The sequence below is a fragment of the Apis mellifera genome, linkage group LG10 (genome assembly GCF_003254395.2).
Source record: "Apis mellifera strain DH4 linkage group LG10, Amel_HAv3.1, whole genome shotgun sequence".
NCBI lineage: Eukaryota > Metazoa > Arthropoda > Insecta > Hymenoptera > Apidae > Apis > Apis mellifera.
Genome location: NC_037647.1, coordinates 6036590 through 6058001, shown reverse-complemented (window position 1 = coordinate 6058001; position 21412 = coordinate 6036590). Strand labels below are relative to the sequence as shown.

General features: G+C 39.1%; 1 long non-coding RNA gene across 2 annotated transcripts in view; it reads right to left on the bottom strand.

The window, feature by feature from the left end:
- Positions 1 to 948: 948 nt before the first annotated feature.
- LOC100578455 overlaps positions 949 to 21412 on the bottom strand; it is a 30622-nt gene continuing 10158 nt past the window's right edge. For both annotated transcript variants that reach the window (XR_003305464.1, XR_120098.4), the window contains exons 3-4: positions 4427 to 4708; positions 949 to 2153 (exon numbers count right to left, since the gene is read on the bottom strand). This is a non-coding gene — a long non-coding RNA (uncharacterized LOC100578455). The remainder of the gene's footprint in view (positions 2154 to 4426; positions 4709 to 21412) is intronic.

Sequence of the window (21412 nt, the reverse complement as noted above, 5' to 3'; positions counted from 1 at the left end):
TTAAATATATACACGATAAAAGAGTTCGATTTCATTTGCGTTTAATGATACACGACACTATATGTACCAAATATATAAAAATAATTTTCAATTAAAAACAAATTTTCGCGTTTCTTCGATCTTCCAAACATTTGTCTTAAAATATTATCCTTCTCTCTTTCTCTCTCGTCCATCGATATTCGAACGTTCTCCGCGCAATTATTATCCGTTGAATTGAATTTGTCGCGCATCATATTCGAGTTTCGCCCTTGATTAAATATATACACGATAAAAGAGTTCGATTTCATTTGCGTTTGATAATTATACGCGATACTAAATATATAAAAATAATTTTCAATTAATCAAAAACAAATCTTTCTTCGATCTTCCAAACATTTGTCTTAAAATATTATCCCTCTCTCTTTCTCTCGTCCATCGATATTCGAACGTTCTCCGCGCAATTATTATCCGTTGAATTGAATTTTCGTTCAACAGGCAGTCAAACTGCACGAGAGAAATTGTGTACAAGCGACAACAGGTTTCCTCTGAATCTGATTCGAGATCACCGGTTTAAGACCGATTCCATTGTGTTTTCTCGTGGTTTTGACCAAAGGTTTATTGCATGTGCCAACTTTGACAGAGGTCTTTATCCAACGAGCACGCGGGGCATTTATCGCGCTCGCCCTCCGACAGTGAACAGTCTCTCCTTTTTAACAATGTCCCGGCCGACTTACGGCCCGGCCAGCTTTAACTTACAATCAGTATTCGCTTTGAAGTAGCCCGCATACTTATCGCTTTGATTGACGTCCCCCTTTTCGTGGTGCTACTAAGCGAGAAGCATATTTACATGAAAATAAATGCACCTTGCCTGGCCGGGCCTCGGCGTTAGGCCGAGGTAACGACGGGGGTAAGAAAGGGGGAGGGAATCGAATCCGTCTCGAAAATTAAAGACAAACAACGAGAACGAAATATCGTTTCTTGGATCGACCATCTGGCGAGAATTTTCTCTCGAGATGCGATCATTTTTTTATTATTATTAAATTGTTATCTCAGATGAAAATACAAAGAATTTCTAAAAAAAAAAAATTTATTCGAAAAAGGTAACGTTTCACGAATTTTTATATATTATCGTTATATATCACGATGTTGCATTGTAACGATGAATAATGTTTTCATCACCGTGTATTATTATATGAATATCTTGTATTACATTATTCTGGCACGCGAATAAAATAATGTTAAGCCGTTTTTCCAAAATTTCGTTCGTTTTATTTGCGGAGTGTGATTTATTTTTCACTGTTGTTAAGATATATAGAACTCAACGAAATCTCGAAGACACGATACGAACGTCTGAAATAGATCATCGCGATGACTAATCAACTTTTCACCAAGAATCGATTTTCGATTCGAGTCCCGAATGAATAATACGATCTTATCTTTCCATCCGATCCCGTTGGCCCGACAAATTATGGATCGAAAGAAATGGATTTTCGAATTCTCTATTCTATCCACGATTACCGATTCGAGCATGCATCTGTTGATTTGAATTGTTAATTCCAATTCCGTGTTTAATTTAATCCACATCGGGTTTTAGATCACCGATGAACTACATTGCGGTTATATAGGTGACTACACGGCTCGACGAACGAAGACGTTCCAGAACCCGTTATGCGGTCAGCACTTTTATCTGGCGTGCAGAATCACGCGACGAATCGATTAAACGCGTTTATAAAGTGAAATCTACGTTTCGAAAGAAAAAATAAAAAAGACGTCGACACGCTTTAAAAAAAAAAAAATGACACAACGTGTTATCCGTTGAATTACATGGAATATAAGAGAAATAATAAATACAGATAAGGTAAATTACGAATTCTTTTTAACGAATGATAATTTTGAACATCGTCGTAGAACGTAGACTTAAAATATTTTGTTTCGAATATAAAAAAAAAAAGAATTTTAAATTTATTACATTAAAAAAAATATATATAAAGATTATTTTGACTTATAAAAATAAACTTGCGTAATAAAAAAAAAAAACAAAAAGAATTTTTTAGAAAACGATATAAAATTAATCCATTACCCTCCTGTTACCTAACCATTACCAACAAATCCTCCAATCGTTCCATCTTCCTCCAAGAAAAAGAAACCATCGTCCGATCTAAAAACCCTGGAACCTGGAAAAGAAGAGATGTTAACCGTTGAATAAACGTGTTGTCCTATCGCGAAATGAAGAACAAACATCACGGTTATTACGATAGCCGCGGTGGTTCGATCCGAGTAAATAACCGGCAAACAAACTTATCGTGAAATCGTGATTCGCGATCGCGTTTTGCACATAATAGCGAGTCATACGGTACGACACTGAAAATAACGCGGAAAACCGCATCGTAACACCGTAGCGACCGGCTGTATTGTCCTACAAATATAGCCGGCCACGGTGCAACTTATACATATATATATATATATACATATACATATATTTACATATCATTCTTCGTCGATCGCATCGGCCGATACGCGAGCCACGTGGTGTTCGATCGTTAATTTACGAGCGTTGATTTTACGATCGGCGCGCGGCAGAAAGAACATCTAATCCAAGCAACGATGCGTGCCGCGACGGATATTTATTTCGATTGAAACGTTGGCCCGGATAACGGGACACAGGATTTACTCGAAACGGCGCCCTCCATATATCGCGGAGGGTTGTACAACTATTATAGCCGAGCGCCGTCGTTCGTTACGCGAATCGAGTTCCGCGAAATTTTAATTATCGCGGAGCATCGATCGAGCTGGCGTGAACAAAAAAAGAAAAAATTAGAGATACGTGCTTTACGCGTAAAACGTAAAATGACACGTAGAATTTTCGTTGTCCGGATATTCGATTAATCGAAATTTTCTCGATTGTGTATACATAAATATATTTCGCAACGATGCGAATAGACGTTATGTATTAGTGTACGTATAGGATGCGTTAATTATCGAAAATGAGATTGGAAATGTTTAAGAAAGTGTTAAGAAGGGTGTTAAAATGGAAATTTTAATTACAACGGAGTATCGATCGATGTTAAAAAATTAAAAGATACGTGCTTTGCGCGTAAAACGTAAAATGACACGTAGAATTTTCGTTATCCGGATATTCGATTAACCGAACTTCCCCGTTATCTCGAATTGTACACTATCTGTGGAATAGATACCTTTACTTGCCGCGGTGGAAATAAAATTTAATTTGAAATTGATATTGGATATGTCAATGTAGTATATATGCAGATATATAACTATTGGAATGAAATTGGAAATATTTATATTAAAAAAATAAAAAAAAAGAAAGAAAGAAAGGAGATTGGGTAAACGTATGATGTTCGATGGAATTAAAGGGGGCTCGATACACACTGGTGACACGCGTATAGCGGCGTTTATCAATCGAAAAATCAAATGGATGCATCGAATTAAAAAAAACGCGGATCGAAAGCTCGTGAAATCCGATGACACAGCCATTAGTCACGGCCCTTCCGAGAGGCATTAGCCACGGGCCTTGCACCACCACGAGATGCGAATTTCGGAAAGGTTCGACCGGTTTCGAGAGAGCGAAACATAAGCTCATACGTCGTGACAGAAACGCATAAGTATACCGCGTATGTGGGTGTGACTAGCGATGGGATCAAGTATATCACAAGTAGATAAGATTCGAATATTTCGTAAATATCGTCGGAAAAAGAAGCTTTAAAAAAGATTCGAATCAATTCGAAACTCGAGGATCGAACTAAAAAATTTATTTATCTAATTTATTTCAATAAATTAATTAATGCTGCAACATAGAATCTAATCATATAATAAAAATATTATTTTCCAACAATTATATAAATAGAAAAAGATGGAAGAAGGAAATTAAAATTGTATAATATTCGTTGTAATCTACGAATATTTCGCAAATAAACATCTTCTCTATCTAAAGATAATATTCAATCCTTAAAAAAAACGAGTGTTTCGATTTCACTTGGATAATATAAATACATATTGTACTTGATCCCATCGCTAGATATAACACGTGCTGACACATGCGTGCACACGAATTGCGCGCACACACACACACACATACACACACACATACACTAAAAGATAGAACACGAACGCGAAGCTATCTAGGCTGAACCTTTCGAGGTTGACTTCTTGAGACACTGGAGCGGAAACACGAGACGTATAGCATGGGTTCCACGAGGCGAGTTAATCCCTTGAGACAACTGGGAGCTACGGTATGGAATGGGAATGCCGAGGGAAACCTGGTGGTGTATTCTCACTCGCTACTCGACAATGTTATTATTACGCTTCCCCGTCCGCATTACGCGGATAATTTATGTCGGTCTTTACGTATAGCGTAACGCGCCCAACTTGTCCTTTTCACGTGTATATGCGCATCCGTGCGCGCGTAATAAATGCATATAATACTCACCCATCGTTGTAATCATTCACTCGACGTGATAAACACTCGGATGTTTGAGCAACGCTCTTTCCCCTCCCCCTCACTCTCTCTTTCTCTCTCTGTCTCTCCTTACGTGCTATGTTTTCGTCCGTTTCCATCGGTAGCGCCACGAGGCCTCTTTCTTCCATGAGCATCGTGGAATAATTCGCATTAGAACCATATTTCTCTCGCTAATTCGATGCAGAGGTTTACACGTGTTGTTTGCATCCACTGGATTTTGAACGAACTCACCACGCTGTGCAACGCTGGTGTCTGAAATTTAATAAGAGAAGAAAAGAAAGAGGTTAATAATTTTATAGAATATGCGTAGTAATAATATCTTACGATCGGTGATGTAAACACGTCTGCCTCGCCCGACGGTCCGCGTCGAAAGAAAGAGAATTTCGAATTACGACGCCTAGCGGTCACGGCACGGATAATAATAACGGATAATAACAATAGGTGTCGTAGTAAGTTTCGTGCGTACTTTAAATTTTGGAATATATTTCACGCATGGATAAACACGCCTCTATTGTTCGATAGTTAGCATATAAGAAGAAGGAAGAATACATTACACTGTCCAATGGTCACAGTATAATAAATATTAAATTTTTTTCATAGGTCTTCTTTTTAAAAAAGTATAATTTCCATGGAAAAATAATAATACTTATTTATATACATATATATTTTTATATCGATTAATTCATTCTTATTTGCGAGAATAATTTTTTTATAATTCGAATTTTTAATTCTTTTTCAAAGAAATTTCTTTTTTTAATGGAAAAGACAAGAATGTTTATTTTTTGACTTGTATTCACACAAAAATTTTCTATATTTAAATATTTAAATATTTAAAAATATCGATTAATTATTATTATTTGAATAATTTTATAATTCGAACAAATTTTTAATTCCTTTCCAAAGAAATTTCTTTTTTCAATCGAAAAGGCAAGAATATTTGTTTTTTGATCTGTATTCACACAAAAATTTTCTATATTTAAATATTTGAAAAATTTTATAGCAAAATAAATAAATGATGGCTTTTTGATACTGGATTAAAAAAAATATACTAATATCAATTATATTAATACTAATTACATTGTTTGATTTTTGCTATGTATTTCTTTGCAATTTTTCATATATATTTATTTCATTCTCTTCAATTTTATCTTAAAAACTTCCATAATAAATAACTCTTTGTAATTACAAACTTTTTTTCTCAAAACACTCCCTCATTTCAAATATCAAGTGCATTATTTAAAATTTCCATAAATGCACGAAATAAAAAAAAAAAAAAAAAAGAAAAAGACAATAGATGTCGCGATTAAACACACTCGACCAACGGAAGAAACGAAAAACGGTCAAATTTCTGAGAAAAAGAGAGATATTCAGCGGAAAGGGGGCAGCGTGGAAGAAATTCATTGTTATTCGAGGCCGTATTCCTAGTTTACCTATCATTACCCCGAATCATGCACGTACCACGACCACGAGGCACGGATAATTAAAATTCCTCCACCGTGGCAGACTCGTGGAACTCGCATTTTCTCCATCTTTCCGTTTATTTCCTTCCTCCCTTTGATCCACCCCGCGCTGGCGAATTCATTCTACCATTCCACCACCACGTATAATAAGTACACTCATACATACGGGTCTATTTGCGGCCGCCATAATAATTCTTATCCGAGGAGCAGCCGCCGGCTGGCACCACGCGATATTATTTCATGTGCTCAGGCGTCAACAGGATCGTAAATAGCAACGTCAGACGTACGACAACCCGCCCTCGTCGTTTTCATCGACGATGTGCCACTCGCACAAGCGAAGCCGGGGAATCAACCCGATGGCGAATCGACTGTTTCCCCATTTCCATTCACAACTCTATGAAAAATTCGTTTTATTTCAATCTCGCGTTACACGCGGCTACAAAATTTAAGAGAGATTAATCTTCTTTATGTCACGCGAACGAGGAATTTCGTGACAATAGGGTGAGAATTTTTTTTTTTCTTTTTTTTTGCAATTTAATCTTCCAGTTGATATACCAACTTATAATATATACGTAATTCAGAAGCAAAGTAGATGTTTAATTTTTTAAGATACTTTGAGGATAATTTATATTCTCTAATTTATGTACTACGTTTCATTTGACCAAGATTGCGTTAGTAGATCGTTAATTGAATATTCCAAGTCGAGGGAGATCGAGCTTAATCGTGTGTTTTAACGAGGAAAAATTTACAAGATTTGAAATTATTCGAGTTAGGAAACAACATCGTTCGATATTTAATATATCGTTATTATCTTTGCAAATATCTCCACTCTGAAATAACAATCATCCGTTTAACAATTTAATCATCCAAATCAAAGAAGAAGAGGAGGAGGAGGAAGAAGAGGAAGAAGCGACAGCGGATGACAGCGTATCAAACGATTTATCCCCTGCTGAAGAAGAATCGTTAAGAAAGTTAAACCGGCCTCTTTTCTTTGGCCGGTATAATTCGCCCGTGTTGAATGCAAATTTATCCACCCCCAGGGGTTACGGTGTCTACGGCACTGCGCTCGCGTGACTATGGCCACGGCCACGAGCGAATTTATACCGAAACCACCAAAACGTGACAACGAGCGGGAAACGTTGCTGACGACCGGCCGAACGAGAAGGAACGAGTCTTAAATTCACATTAAACATTCATCGGGATAGAGCTCGCTGACAGGAGGCCGATGGAACGGAGATAGGGGCATTCCTGATCGAGCTAATGCGATACTGAAAACTGGTCGAGGTCTTTTCGAGCCTGCCTATCTTTTTCTATTCTTTTGTCCGGCTTCCCTGACGGCGTTTTCACGTGGCTCGATTAAAAAATTCGTATATTCGTGGAACATCTTTGAAGCGACATCGAAAGATTGAGTGTAAAGGATATACACTTTCAGAAGTGTAAGAAAATTATAATCAAATATTTATGAAATGTTCAGAATGGGGAATTTGACGATTGAATAAAAAAAAGTATTGCTTCAGGGAAAGAGAATTACTCTTTCGCGAATTTATATCCATATACTACATGCGGGATGAATTTCGCGGTCTGTAATTAATGCTCATTGTGGTTTCATCGAAAATGGCATATTGCTGGCAAATCTCTTTGGATACTCGCATATTCGAAGCCATTGAACGTTGATTCGATACTGCTTTCCACCTCTAAAATCACTCGAAACGCGATTCGCATCGATATTCGAGGCTACAAATATTTCCTCGAAATCAACCAAACGTTACTGTATCATGTGCACACTCAATGATTCCTCATTGTCTATAATAAAATTTAACTGCACATCTACTAACAGCAAAAAGAAAGATTGAAAATAATATTTCTACAAATTTCGAAAATTTTTCCAGCCAAATTCGCACTCGAAAGCTTCTTGATTTTCATCATTCTTTTACAGGTCAAATTGAAAGAAATCGATAGATCAAAAAACGACACATAAACCATTAATTCTACGCATACAAAATTCGATTGCATCGAGCCAAGAACGACTCGAGAATCGTAAATGGATGCTCTCTCTTTTCCTCGCCGTGAAAAAAAAAAAATCTCGTTCGTCGAATCGTTTCATTCACACGTTTCATTCGCGAAAACGATACACGCGGGTAAGTCGCGATAAAAACGTTCTCATGGCAACCATCTCGAAATTAAAACCCGCGAGATAGCTTCAAAGCGATTACGCTTGGTCGCAATAAAGGAGTGAGGCGGATCTTGAGAGAAAGTAATTCTTTCGAATGTAACCGAACAGGATTTGAAGGAACGCGATTCACATGCACTCTTTGTATGTGTGTATATATATATATAAATGTATACGCGAGTATTGTAAACTCGGAAACGATGTTTGCAACGGCTCGCGACGATCGAGACGTGTAATGACGAGAAGGAATCGCAAGAGCGGTATATACAGAGGCGACAAATATCAGAGAGGAGAGAGAGAGAGAGAGAGCGAAAAAAAGAGGGGCGAAACGGGCCGGTTTTCAAGCGGATAAACTCGTTGCACAGATCGTTTAGCCATCGCCCGCGGCTTTTTCTGATTGCTTCTCTCTGCCTTCTTCACCCGTGATATTATACCGAGCAATTGAATTTCTTACACCCCACTAAGTACTCCACGCTTCCATTCTTCTCTGTCCTCTCTCCTCCTCCCTTCGATATATCTCTCTTATATCCTTGTAATTTCTCTCTCCTCTCTCTCTCCAGTTTCTTTTCCTTTTCGTTGAATGAATTCGAGAAATCGAAAATTTCCTCGATCGAGCCGCATATCGAGCGCAAACGAGAATTGGATGTAATTTGGGAAAAAGGAGAAAGGGAATAAAAATCACGCTTTTGCTCTTCGATCTTATTACTCCCTCTCTCTTAAGCATTGATCCACTTGTGCAACTCGGTTACGAAAGTAGTTTGTTCCTTTTGTTTTTTGAATCGTTTATTACGAGCCTGCTTTTTAAGAGAATCTCGTAATAAACGAGAAATATTTCCTATTCGGTACGTTTAAGTAAAAGATTGGAAAGAATCTTTTTCCATTACATTTGAAAAAAAAAAAAAAAAGGATTGAAAATATACTCGTTAAATTCTTCGTTCAAGCGAACGAATGAATTTTCCTTTTTTCCTTGTAAGAAAAATTAAAACTACTTTCCACTTGTGTAAATCCTCGCGTATAAACGCGTACAAATTACTCGAGTGTATATAACGAAGATTCTAATAATCTCTCCATCTATTTTCCACTCATTAAATCCTTGCTCATTCCCGTCGATGCAACGACTTGTAACCTTTCCTTTAGCTTTAACCTATAAGGAGAGGGGGGGAAAAAAAAAAAAAAAGAAAAAGGCTGTTGAAATAAGTGTCCGTGCAACCAAATTTCCAATTACACAATTAAAACCGCACCAAATCGTTTGCCGTTCAAACCGAGGTAAAGGAACAACTGTGCGCGCTTGACACGTACAGCATAATACCTCCGTTGTAAAATTCATCCCTCGAAGCGTACATGAGCGAGCCGGTGTGGCCTTCCCTTCCTCTGGAAGCGTTAATCGCGGCGAGAGGATCGTATCCCACGGAAGAACGCACAAAAATAGTAACGGCCGTTCTCTTCGGGGGACCATGGCGATGTTTCTTCGCGCTGGAACGCCGACAAATCGCTCGCAACGTGTTGTTAATCGCGCGAGCAGAGGAGCTTCTCGTACGAGATTTAGGGCCGATCCGAAAATATTCCCAAGATTTCTCTGCTTTCGTCTTTTCGTTACGTAGCAATTTGATTGATCGATATGTATATATAAAGAAAATCGAATTGATTTTACACGTGTGAGGGATATGAGAGCTTGTAAAAAGAAAAAACAATTTCGAAGAGTTGAAAAAGTTATGTTAAAATAAATTCATAATGAAGACAATTAAATGTTAAGAGAAAAATTTGTTCTAAAGTATACATTCAATGGTATAATTCAATTCTTTGCGGATAGAAGGAAGGAAGGAAGGAAGATTTAAATTTGGAAAAATAAAATATTAGAGACATTAAAAGTACAAAAGTAAGAAATAAGAGTTTAAGATTAATATGATTTCTATAATTTGCATTTAATGTTTCGAGAAGGAAGAAAAGGAACGCGAATTAGCGCTAGAAAAATCCGAAAAAAATATTAACCTCGCCAATAAATTTTCATCCACGCCGTTCCGAGAATCCGATGCCAAGGATCGTTTTCGAAAAGGGATTCGAAAGAAGGATCAGCACGTGTGTCACATCCTTTACGGCTTTTTAATTAGCTTTTTCCTCGAAGCTAACGACCGTACCTATAAGCCCATCAGGTCCCTGGATACACGTCCAAAGTGTGTCCGTGGAATCGTCCTGTGACTATTTTTAAATACGTTCCCTTGCACAACATGGCGCCTATTTATTTTCCCGCTAAAAGTAGTCGCCTTTCTCCCGGCCCCGAGCACGTCCGTCATTTCGATCCTCTTTCCCCCTCCTCCTCCGTCCTCCCCTTAAGTTCAAGGTAATCGAGCCTAAACTCGTACTCCACGCCTCGCCTTATAATTTATCCGTATTTTGCCAGTATTCGATCAAACGGGTGAATCCCTCTCGAATCGAACCAACCCATGGTTCGAGAGAAACCGCGAGACTTATTTCTTTCTTTCTATTTCAATACTCGCTTTGATGTCGCGCATCAAGCAGGGAGACAAGTCGCACGGGTTTATGCGGGCATTGCTATTTTACTAACCGCGACGTTGTGATAACAAACTGTGACGGGCGAATGGTTTACCGCTCCCTTCGTTATTTGGCGCCATTCCCCTTGCCAGGGATATTTGGAGATGTTTCAAAGGAAACAATATCGCGGAAAAATAGCCGTTTGGAATTGTAATGATGCACGAGGCGATCTGCAGATGAAATGTGAAGTAGTTTTTTCTCGTGGCACTTCTATATTCATAGTTTAAATTTTATGTATCTTATAACGCGTTCGATGACGGTTTTAATCGACGAGATTGAGAATAATAATAAAACTATTATGAAAACGTTAATAAATTTTCCCTTCAGAGATTCACTTGTACAAATAATTTTCTAATATTTATCTCGACTAAATTAGATTAAATTCGTGTTATCATTCAACCCAGAAACAATCAGACCACCGTCAATTTCTAACTATTGTTCCAATCATCCAGTTAATTTTCTCTTCTTAATATATATATATATATATATATTCAATGCCACTCACTGTCTCCAAAATAATTAAATTCAATCGTATTCATGAGTCATTTTTAACATCGCCTCTTCATCTAATGATGTTGCTATTAAAGTTTCAACGCCGTCGAAGAAGAAGCCCCCGCGTGCTCCCGTTTCTGATCGGCTTACCTCGTCACAAGGTCGCCTCTCGTCGCAATAATCGAAGGAGAGAAAGTTTTACGTGCAATATGGCTTTCATCAGAGCGAAGGGGAGGAGGGGGAAGAGGTTAGGCAACCGCCGGCTGACAAATGAGAAACGTGGAGAGCGACGTAGCCGCGCATTTCGAGCCACCTGCTAATTGGACGCGGTATTATCAACAAGATGCCAAACGAAAACGAGACGGACACGCCACCCCCTAATTACACCCCCTACCTCCCTTCACCTTCACCTACACCTACGTAGAGGAGAGACCGCCTGTTAAACCGAATCCATTCGCGATAAATCACGCCACTTCACCGCCGCTCGATAACAATCGGAGACGAACGTTTCACGATGTTGCACGAATTTATTGTGATCGCGATAGGGGACGACACACACCTGTACAACTTTTGGGACCGAGGGGGAGAGGAGGAGTGGGTTTTTAAAATCCTATAAAGAATTCTAACGAGCGTGTAAATAAAACCGTACGAACTAATTTCTTTCTGGGAAAGGAAGAGGCAAAATCGATAATAAAAGGGAAATTAATATTGGCAAGATCGATGGACAGATTTGTTTTCGGAAAATTTTGTGTGCTCCGACAAATCGTCTTCGAGAGACAAGATTTGCTTCTTATCCTCCCTTATTAGATCTTTTTCACAAATATGCGAAGAGAATTTTTAGAAGAGGATCGTAGAAGCAAAAGGAAAATCCTTTTGGTCATCCGTGCTTATAATAAACGTTCGACTATCGTGTATTCCTGACATTTCTTCCCTCGACGAGATCGTGGAAAAAGTTAGATGGAGAGACGACACGAGAAGAGAGAAAAATCAATTTTTTCGTGTGACGATATCACGAATGTTTATGTATATTTTCAACCATTTCGATTAAAACATCCTTTAACGAATAATTTCAACTTTTACAAAAATATATGTACTTAAATAAACGAAGGTTGTTGAAATTCGTGAGAAAGATCGGTATATAATATTCATCGAGTGGAACAGGAAGATGAAGGGGAGATTTCTTAAAGCGCGCCGACCGGGGATCGTCTCGAGAGGAGGCTGATTCGTGTCGGTCATTCAGGGTGTGAAAGTAAAGATAAGGCCCTGGCTTCGGACCTGGACCGTAAATTTTTACGACGGCCGCTCCATGTGTCAATGTTTCACGAAATTCCTGAACCCGCCGGGCAAAAAGAAAAGAAAAAAAAAAAAAAAGAATCAAACGAGCCATCTTGAGAGATTTCCAAAAAACCTCTCCTCGAGACCCCTTTACCCTCGATGCTTATCGCGAGGGTATTCCGCGATTATCTCGTTTATTAAGCAAACCGTACGTTTAATTTCGTTTAAACTCGAATCGACGGACGAAGGGGAACTCGAGGCGAGGGGAGATCGAGCCAGTGGATCCTCAGTGGACGACCGATTAAAAACTCGTGGCCGATCGATAAACCGATAATGTGTGTATACAATTTTACGTATATTGGATGGTAATTACCAGAGATGAGATCGACATTCAATATGTACAAATTTCCAGTCAATTTCAATATCCATAATATCCAATAATATTCCAACTAATATTTCAACGATTACATATTTACGAAGTATATATAAACTACATATCGAATCTTGAAAAACTTAAATATTAAAGATTGGTATTTTAATTGTCAAACATTCCCAGAGTAAAAGTTCAAATTCTACTCGCGAGACACTCGATCCCATCCCTAACCCTGACGTAATTAAACGTATTCAAAAATAAAATTAGTACGATTCGAGGAAAATTCGAGTAATATATTAGATGGATAGATACGAAAACGAAGTATATACAAACTACATATCGAATCTTGAAAAACTTAAATATTAAAGATTGGTATTTTAATTGTCAAACATTCCCAGGGTAAAAGTTCAAATTCTACTCGCGAGACACTCGATCCCATCCCTAACTCTGACGTAATTAAACGTATTCAAAAATAAAATTGGTACGATTCGAGGAAAATTCGAGCAATATACCAAGTAGATTGATATGAAAACGAAGTATATACAAACTACATATCGAATCTTGAAAAACTTAAATATTAAAGATTGGTATTTTAATTGTCAAACATTCCCAGAGTAAAAGTTCAAATTCTACTCGCGAGACACTCGATCCCATCCCTAACCCTGACGTAATTAAACGTATTCAGAAATAAAATTGGTACGATTCGAGGAAAATTCGAGCAATATACCAGGTGGATAGATATGAAAACGAAGTATATATAAATTACATATCGAATCTTGAAAAACTAAAATATTAAAGATTGGTATTTTAATTGTCAAACATTCTCAGGCTAAAAGTTCAAATTCTACTCGCGAGACACTCGATCCCATCCCTAACCTTGACGTAATTAAACGTATTCAGAAATAAAATTGGTACGATTCGAGGAAAATTCGAGCAATATACCAGGTGGATAGATATGAAAACGAAGTATATACAAACTACATATCGAATCTTGAAAAACTTAAATATTAAAGATTGGTATTTTAATTGTCAAACATTCCCAGACTAAAAGTTCAAATTCTACTCGCGAGACACTCGATCCCATCCCTAACCTTGACGTAATTAAACGTATTCAGAAATAAAATTGGTACGATTCGAGCAATATACCAGGTGGATAGATATGAAAACGAAGTATATACAAACTACATATCGAATCTTGAAAAACTTAAATATTAAAGATTGGTATTTTAATTGTCAAACATTCCCAGGCTAAAAGTTCAAATTCTACTCGCGAGACACTCGATCCCATCCCTAACCCTGACGTAATTAAACGAGTTATTCAGAAATAAAATTGGTACGATTCGAGGAAAATTCGAGCAATATACCAGGTGGATAGATATGAAAACGAAGTATATATAAATTACATATCGAATCTTGAAAAACTAAAATATTAAAGATTGGTATTTTAATTGTCAAACATTCTCAGGCTAAAAGTTCAAATTCTACTCGCGAGACACTCGATCCCATCCCTAACCTTGACGTAATTAAACGTATTCAGAAATAAAATTGGTACGATTCGAGGAAAATTCGAGCAATATACCAGGTGGATAGATATGAAAACGAAGTATATACAAACTACATATCGAATCTTGAAAAACTTAAATATTAAAGATTGGTATTTTAATTGTCAAACATTCCCAGAGTAAAAGTTCAAATTCTACTCGCGAGACACTCGATCCCATCCCTAACCTTGACGTAATTAAACGTATTCAGAAATAAAATTGGTACGATTCGAGCAATATACCAGGTGGATAGATATGAAAACGAAGTATATACAAACTACATATCGAATCTTGAAAAACTTAAATATTAAAGATTGGTATTTTAATTGTCAAACATTCCCAGGCTAAAAGTTCAAATTCTACTCGCGAGACACTCGATCCCATCCCTAACCCTGACGTAATTAAACGAATTATTCAGAAATAAAATTGGTACGATTCGAGGAAAATTCGAGCAATATACCAGGTGGATAGATATGAAAACGGAAGCGTCGATTATCCTTAATATTCGAACCCGATGAAAATCTCATTTTCGATCTTGTGTACCTTTTTCTAGCGGTCCCCGGTAGATTTTCGGTCGGAGGGATTGCGCCATCTCGATGCTGGAAATATCAGGAGCGGCCAGTATTATTGGGCAAGATGAAGTTATTTGGGTTAGGTCGGGTTGGGTTGCGTTATTGTCTGTCCGGCTCGAACTAGCTCACGTAATCATAGAGCAAAGCTTCTGATCCTCCTACTATATATATATATATATATACACACGTAAGACGCAAAATGGTACGTTTCCTTGCTCGAGGTGGCTTTTCCTTCCACGAGGCCGGATGAAATTGAAAAATGAAATTGATTCCGGCAGAGCCTTTGCAATGCCCCGTACACCGTCTTATTAGATCTATTTTCCAGACTGTATATAGTCGTAAAGTTAAAGCGATTAAGGGGCGCGCGGTGATAGGACGCGTTTAACTTCTAATTTCAACAATTTTTCGACGAACAGAGAGAGAGATCGATGTAGGAACGAAAATGTACCGGTACATTGTCATTGAAATTCTTGCATATAAAATTATTATCTGAAACTTGAAATTGCAATAAGAATAATTTTTAGAATCTTAATCCTAACTTAATGCCAATTTGATATTATAAATAAGGTAAAAGATTAATCGAAAGATTGCTTAAAAATCGAGCATTAGATTACAAGTGTGAAATTAAAATAAAGATAACTCTTAAATAGATACATTTTATGTATTTTGATCGACATTTTTGTGCAGAAACTTTTCCATTTATTTGCGTTCGATCTCGAAAAGATAATCCACGAATATATCAACACCCTGTATAGTACGCGCACACAAACATTTAACGATTATTCAATATTCGAGGCCATATAAATACCTTCCTTCGTAACTGAAAGCTTAAACGGTTTAACTCGCGGTAAGTGGATACTTACCGCTAACTTACGATCGACTGAGAGAGAGAGAGAGAGAGAAAAAAAAGAATTCAAGGCACTCGAGAAACACCGTTGATACTCGATCAATCCATCCGAAAAGTCGAAGTTAATAAGGGTCGATCAAGAGCGAGGGAGACGAGGAGGACTCGTGGTCAGGTGTAAAAAATAAAGGGAAAGGGGGACATCGTCGTGGGGACCCCGCGTAAAAAAAGCGAGAACACCGACGCGGACGTACAAAACAATACCCACCAAAAGTCGAAACGTCGCGACCACCGTCGTTCAAAAAAAAAAAAAAAAGAAAAAGAAAAGAAGGAGGAAAGGAAAAAATAAGAAAAGAAAGGAAGGAAGACGCTGGCTGGCGAACATGGCAACAATTTATTAAGGTATCCTTTTCCACCGGAGCTGACATGTCTTGGACAAATTGACCGTGCGTTAACTCGATGGATGAATACATCCCTGTTGATGCGCCCCGAAGAAGAACTTCAGTGACTCTCAGCCCTGCATTAATATGCCGGCTATCTACTCGAAACGTGACTATCGAAACGATGGGATAATGATGAATTAGCGAAACGTAACACGATCGTGCTCTCGCGTTAGACACCTGTAATTGATGAGAGAGTTTCGAAACGATGAAACGACCCAAATTATGTCGGATCACCGTGTTATAATTGTCGAGGAATGAAGATGGAGAGAGTTAATTACGCGCGAATCCATACTTTGCCAATTTCGATAATCAAAACATAATCTATTATCAGAGGAGAAAACCTCTGGAATTGAATTTCGCGTATAACGAATACATTATTACGATACGCGTGTAAAATTTTAAAACAATTATTCCAATAATTTTGAATACGTGTTACACCACGTTCAAACTATCTCTTCTTCCAAATATATAACATTACATTTATGCTGGAAATAAACGTTGAATAAATAAATCGTCTTTCCATCTTCGTTCGAGATAATCGGACGCGATCGAATCGAGTCATTTAATCCTCCTTAACACCGGCGAGCGACTTTCTCGATTGGAGAAACTTAGAACACGGCTACGTCGTAAATCTCGCATCGTTTAGAGACAAGGGGAGACGGTCGGTGATGGAAAAATGGTACGATACAAGGCGGCAGAGAAGTCGATCCTTCGAACGACATGTGCACCGTTCAACGGACCGACCAATTCGAGCACCGATTCCCGGTGCCGTGCAACAACCATCTGTCCTCCCCCCGCCCGGAGAGAAATCCAAAGATCGCGAACACCCGATATTTATTTCGGCGATTCCCTTTCGACGGGAAGCCCCTTCAAAATTGAATGCCTTTATAAATCATCCCCGATAAGGGAACGAGTTCTTAATGCGAGGACATCACCGGCTACCAAGACGCAACCCGAGCATCCACCGTACCCCCCCCTCCTCTTTCCAACAACCCCTTTCCCGGCCCTTTATTTCACCTTTTCCCTCCCTTCACCCCCGTTTAACCGACTCTATCGGTACGCAGGATCTCTACCACCTCTCCTTATGCCAGAGCCGTCCGACTCGCCGGCCTCGCGCGTTTCTTCTGTGTATCCTTCGCCGCGAGATCAGATAAAAAAAAGGGGTGGAAAGGGTGGGAAACGGGAGGAGGGGGTTTAGTTTGTCACCATCGTTTAAAGGGGAAGGGAAGGAGGGAGGGAAGGATTTATTGGACTTGTCTGGGAGAAGAATCAAGACTCGTTGCGCTTGCCACGAGACGCGGTCCTCCGCCAAGAAAGCCAATTAAATCGGTCGACAGTCCCCAAAAGATTCTGAGCTCCCTCGAGCTCTTTCCACGGCCTCCGCCGTTTTACCACCACCTCTTCCTTCTTTCCTCCTCCTCCTCTTCTTCTTCCTCTTCTTCTTCTTCTTCTTCTTCTTCTGACCTTTAATCCTCCTCGCGCGCTTCCTTTCTCGCGAACTTAAATCGGACGTCTTATCTCCCGACCCGATACGACATGCCTCGCGACTAATGTCCAGCCAGCCGGCACCGAAGAGGATTTCGTACAGGCGAAAGACGTCGAGAAAGGCTGGATAACTGTCCGTATTTTCGAGAGATTGATCGGTACCACGGCAAAAAAGACGAGATCCCCCGTTTCTTTTCTCTCTTTCCGTCGTTTCTCTTCTCTCTCTCTCTCTCTCTCTCTCTCTCTCTCTCTCTCTCTCTCTCTCTCCCTCGAACTTTCTGGTTCCCGTTTGGGCAAGAAGGCGGAGTTCCCATGGAACGAGTGCATTTCGAATGCTCGCCGCTCGAAAGAAAATGATGGGGTTCGCTCCTAATATCTCGAGAAATATATCTTTATTTTTTAGCGACCCGTCGATGGGGGGTAAATTACTCGAGGAAACGGTTGTTTCTCCTCTGAAAGAGGAGGAGGAGGAGGAGGAGAAGGAACGCCGAGACTTCGATCGACGATACCGTTTCGCGTTATAAGTGCGCTAGGAAGCGGGATACGTGATAATGATTATTCGTTGCTATAAATCGCTCCTCATGGATTAAATTTACATTAAACGAAATTTAGTACTTTTTACAATTTTTACAACATCATTATCCATAACCACAAAATATTGTTGCCTAACGATTTTCAGAAAATATACCATTTAAAAAATTATTATTTGCATGTAACGTAAAATCAGAATTGATAAAACCCTTTCATCCATCGATCCAGCTATATCTTCTCCACTACGTGTAACAATAATAATAATAATAATAATAACCAATCCTGCGTATATATGAGGAGAAGAATTTTCAGAAAATTTTCCAAAACGATAAATTCTCGTTTCCCGAAATCCGAGTAAAACGGAGGAGTTTTTCTCCTCCGGCGCTGCTATCCTCCTCCAGTATCCTACGCCATTAGTACGATGGGGAGGGGGAGGGTTACCTTTCGAAATCCGTTCCAGGGACAAGTTTCTCAATTTTTCATCATCGTGGAACGGTGGCTCAAAGAGGAAGCCTCTTTTCACGGAACGGTAGACACTTTGCAGAAAAGGTGCGTAGATTTTTTTTCGCGAGGTCGTTTTGGCGCATTCCTTTGCGTAGGCGAGAGAGAGAGAGAGGGGAGGGGGAGGGCGTAGGGAGGAGGGCAGCAGAGAGGAGGTCTTTGAATGCGAGACCGCGGAATAATTTATATGGAAAGTGAGAGAGAGACGCTTCTTGAGGAAGCATTGTGCTTGGACTTGAATTAAACATCACCCTCCCCTACCCCCTTGACTGGTGAGGTTCTGGCTGTGCCTCTTGGCGATGTCGTGACTAGCGAGCACCGGGATAAAGGGGGATCAATAGGGGCGGCAGGAAGTAGGGCTCTGCTACTATACAAACCAGCCAAGGTATTCCTATACCTACCAACTACGTATCCCGTGGGACGTACCTGCGTAACGAGACAGAAACTACGACTTGGTTCGCTATCAGAGACCGATTTATTGATATTAGCCTCGTGGCCGTTTCCAGCCACCCTCTGGAAACATGTGAAGAAATGTATATATATATGTATATCGTGGGGAGAGCCTCGTGTGTCGCTCCTGCGTTATCCATAGAAAAAGATTCTCGTGTAAAATTGTGCAAGATGGAAAAGGTATAAGAGAAAATACGAATCGTTTCTTCTCTCTCTTCAAATTTTTCTAATTTTAGGAATCGAAAATTCGAGAGTTGCTCGAATTTTAAAAAAGGAAAGAGGTTTTTTACATTGAAGCGATAGATCGTCCAAATCAAAATTTTCTAAATTATACATTATCTTGAAATTTTTCTCTCGTTTCGCAAATTTTTCTAACTTTAGGAATCGAAAATTCGAATTGCTCGAATTTTAGAAAAGGAAAGAGGTTTTTTACATCGACTTATGTCGAAGCGATAGATCGTCCACATCGAAATTTTCTAAATTACACATTATCTTGAAATTTTTCTCTCGTTTCGCAAATCCAAGAGTTCAACGTACAACAGGCGTAATTCTTCGAATCCATGTAATATCAGAACAGATTTAAATAATTTCCCTCCACTTATCAAGCGATCCATCAAGCAAACATTATATTCAAAGCGGTAGACCGATTCTCGTTTCCTCAAGAGTCAAAGTCGGTCGTCCATTCCTTGTGAAGCATAATTGCATCGTTGAAAGCGTCGGTTTTATTGAAATAAAATCAACGGCGAATTAAAAATCGTCCCAAAGGGATTTACATTTTTCCTTATTATTATTATTGCTTGGTGAACGTGGAGGACAGGATGTGTGGTAAACGCGATAAAACGCGAGAAAATTTCTCTCAATTCTCTCTCTCTCTTGTAATTCATTGTCGGTGAATAAAATAAATGCGCTTGATGAACCGAGGCTCGCGCGAGAAACGCATTTTTCACGTTAATAAGAGATAACTCGGGAGTAGCGCACGTGTTTGATTTGCATTCCGCGCACTTTCTTCGCTCGAAATGCTCTTATCAAAATGTATAAAACACGAAGCCAGTAACCGGTTGGATACTTATCGTTGACCCGAATAACAATGGATTTACGTCGCACGCTTGGCCGCAATAATGGCGCGCCAGGTTCGGACACGACCTCCCTCGAGCGGAAGTTGAAGTCTCCTCCACGATTCAACAAATTCAAAAGTTCAAGATGTCGCGACATTTTTATTCGTTACGACCCGTATTCTGTATACAACATTTTCTACAAGCACATGTATTCCTTCAAGAAGTTCAATTTATTTATTTTTCTTTTTCTTGATCGAAAACGTTGAAATTATCTTTTTTCAACTTCTTCCACTTTAACGTCTCCCCAAGATGATCTCGCACGCGAGATGCGTTAAGATTAAATTCTTAGGGGAAACGTAATGGAAATAATAAGAAGAATACGGCGAAGAATTTCAATATCGTCAGAAAGAGAGAGAGAGAGAGTGTCGAAGGCACGTGGCAATCTGTAACTGAAGTGTCCTCGTCATATGGCGACCGATAGGCCATAGCAAAATATAATGGCGGCGCGCAACATGCCTCGAAATCGACGAGTGCTCGAAAACATCGTAAATTCCTTGACCGATCGAACAGCCATCTGCCTTCGTACCATGAAAGTCAAACGAAAAAAAAAAAGAAAAAAGGAAAAAAACAAGACACAGATTGCCTCTTAAATTTCATTCTCGTTCCAGTACCGGTGAAAAAAAAAAAAGGGGGGGGAAAATAAATTTAACGTGCTCACTCGTGTCGTTGGATCTGATCTTTTTTCGCGTGCTTCGAAAGCGACACTCCTCGGCCAAAACCTCTCTCCTCCTCTATAATGATGGAAGTACGAGTGCTTCGACGCTTGACCAGACGTTTCATAAAAAAAAAAAAAAGGAAGAAAAAATATGACGCTTGAGACGAAATGAACCGTGTCTCTCCAACAGAAGTTTGGAATCGTGTATCGATGAACGTGTACCGCTTTATAAATCGTTCGATAGGGGTTCCTCCAGATTTACGAGACTCGAAGATTGCATTTTTTATGGAAGAAACAACCAATTCCGTTTTTATTACCATTTTTTCTTCTTTTCCCCCTCCAAACTCAATAACGCTCCTGCTCCCCCATTATATGCGATCTTCAACTTTTTAACGAGCAGACAGTCTCCATTTTATTTTTCCACGGGATCATTTTGACACAGATCTATAATAAGTCTAACGAAATACCAACGTACAGCCTTCCGTTCCGTTTCTCGAAC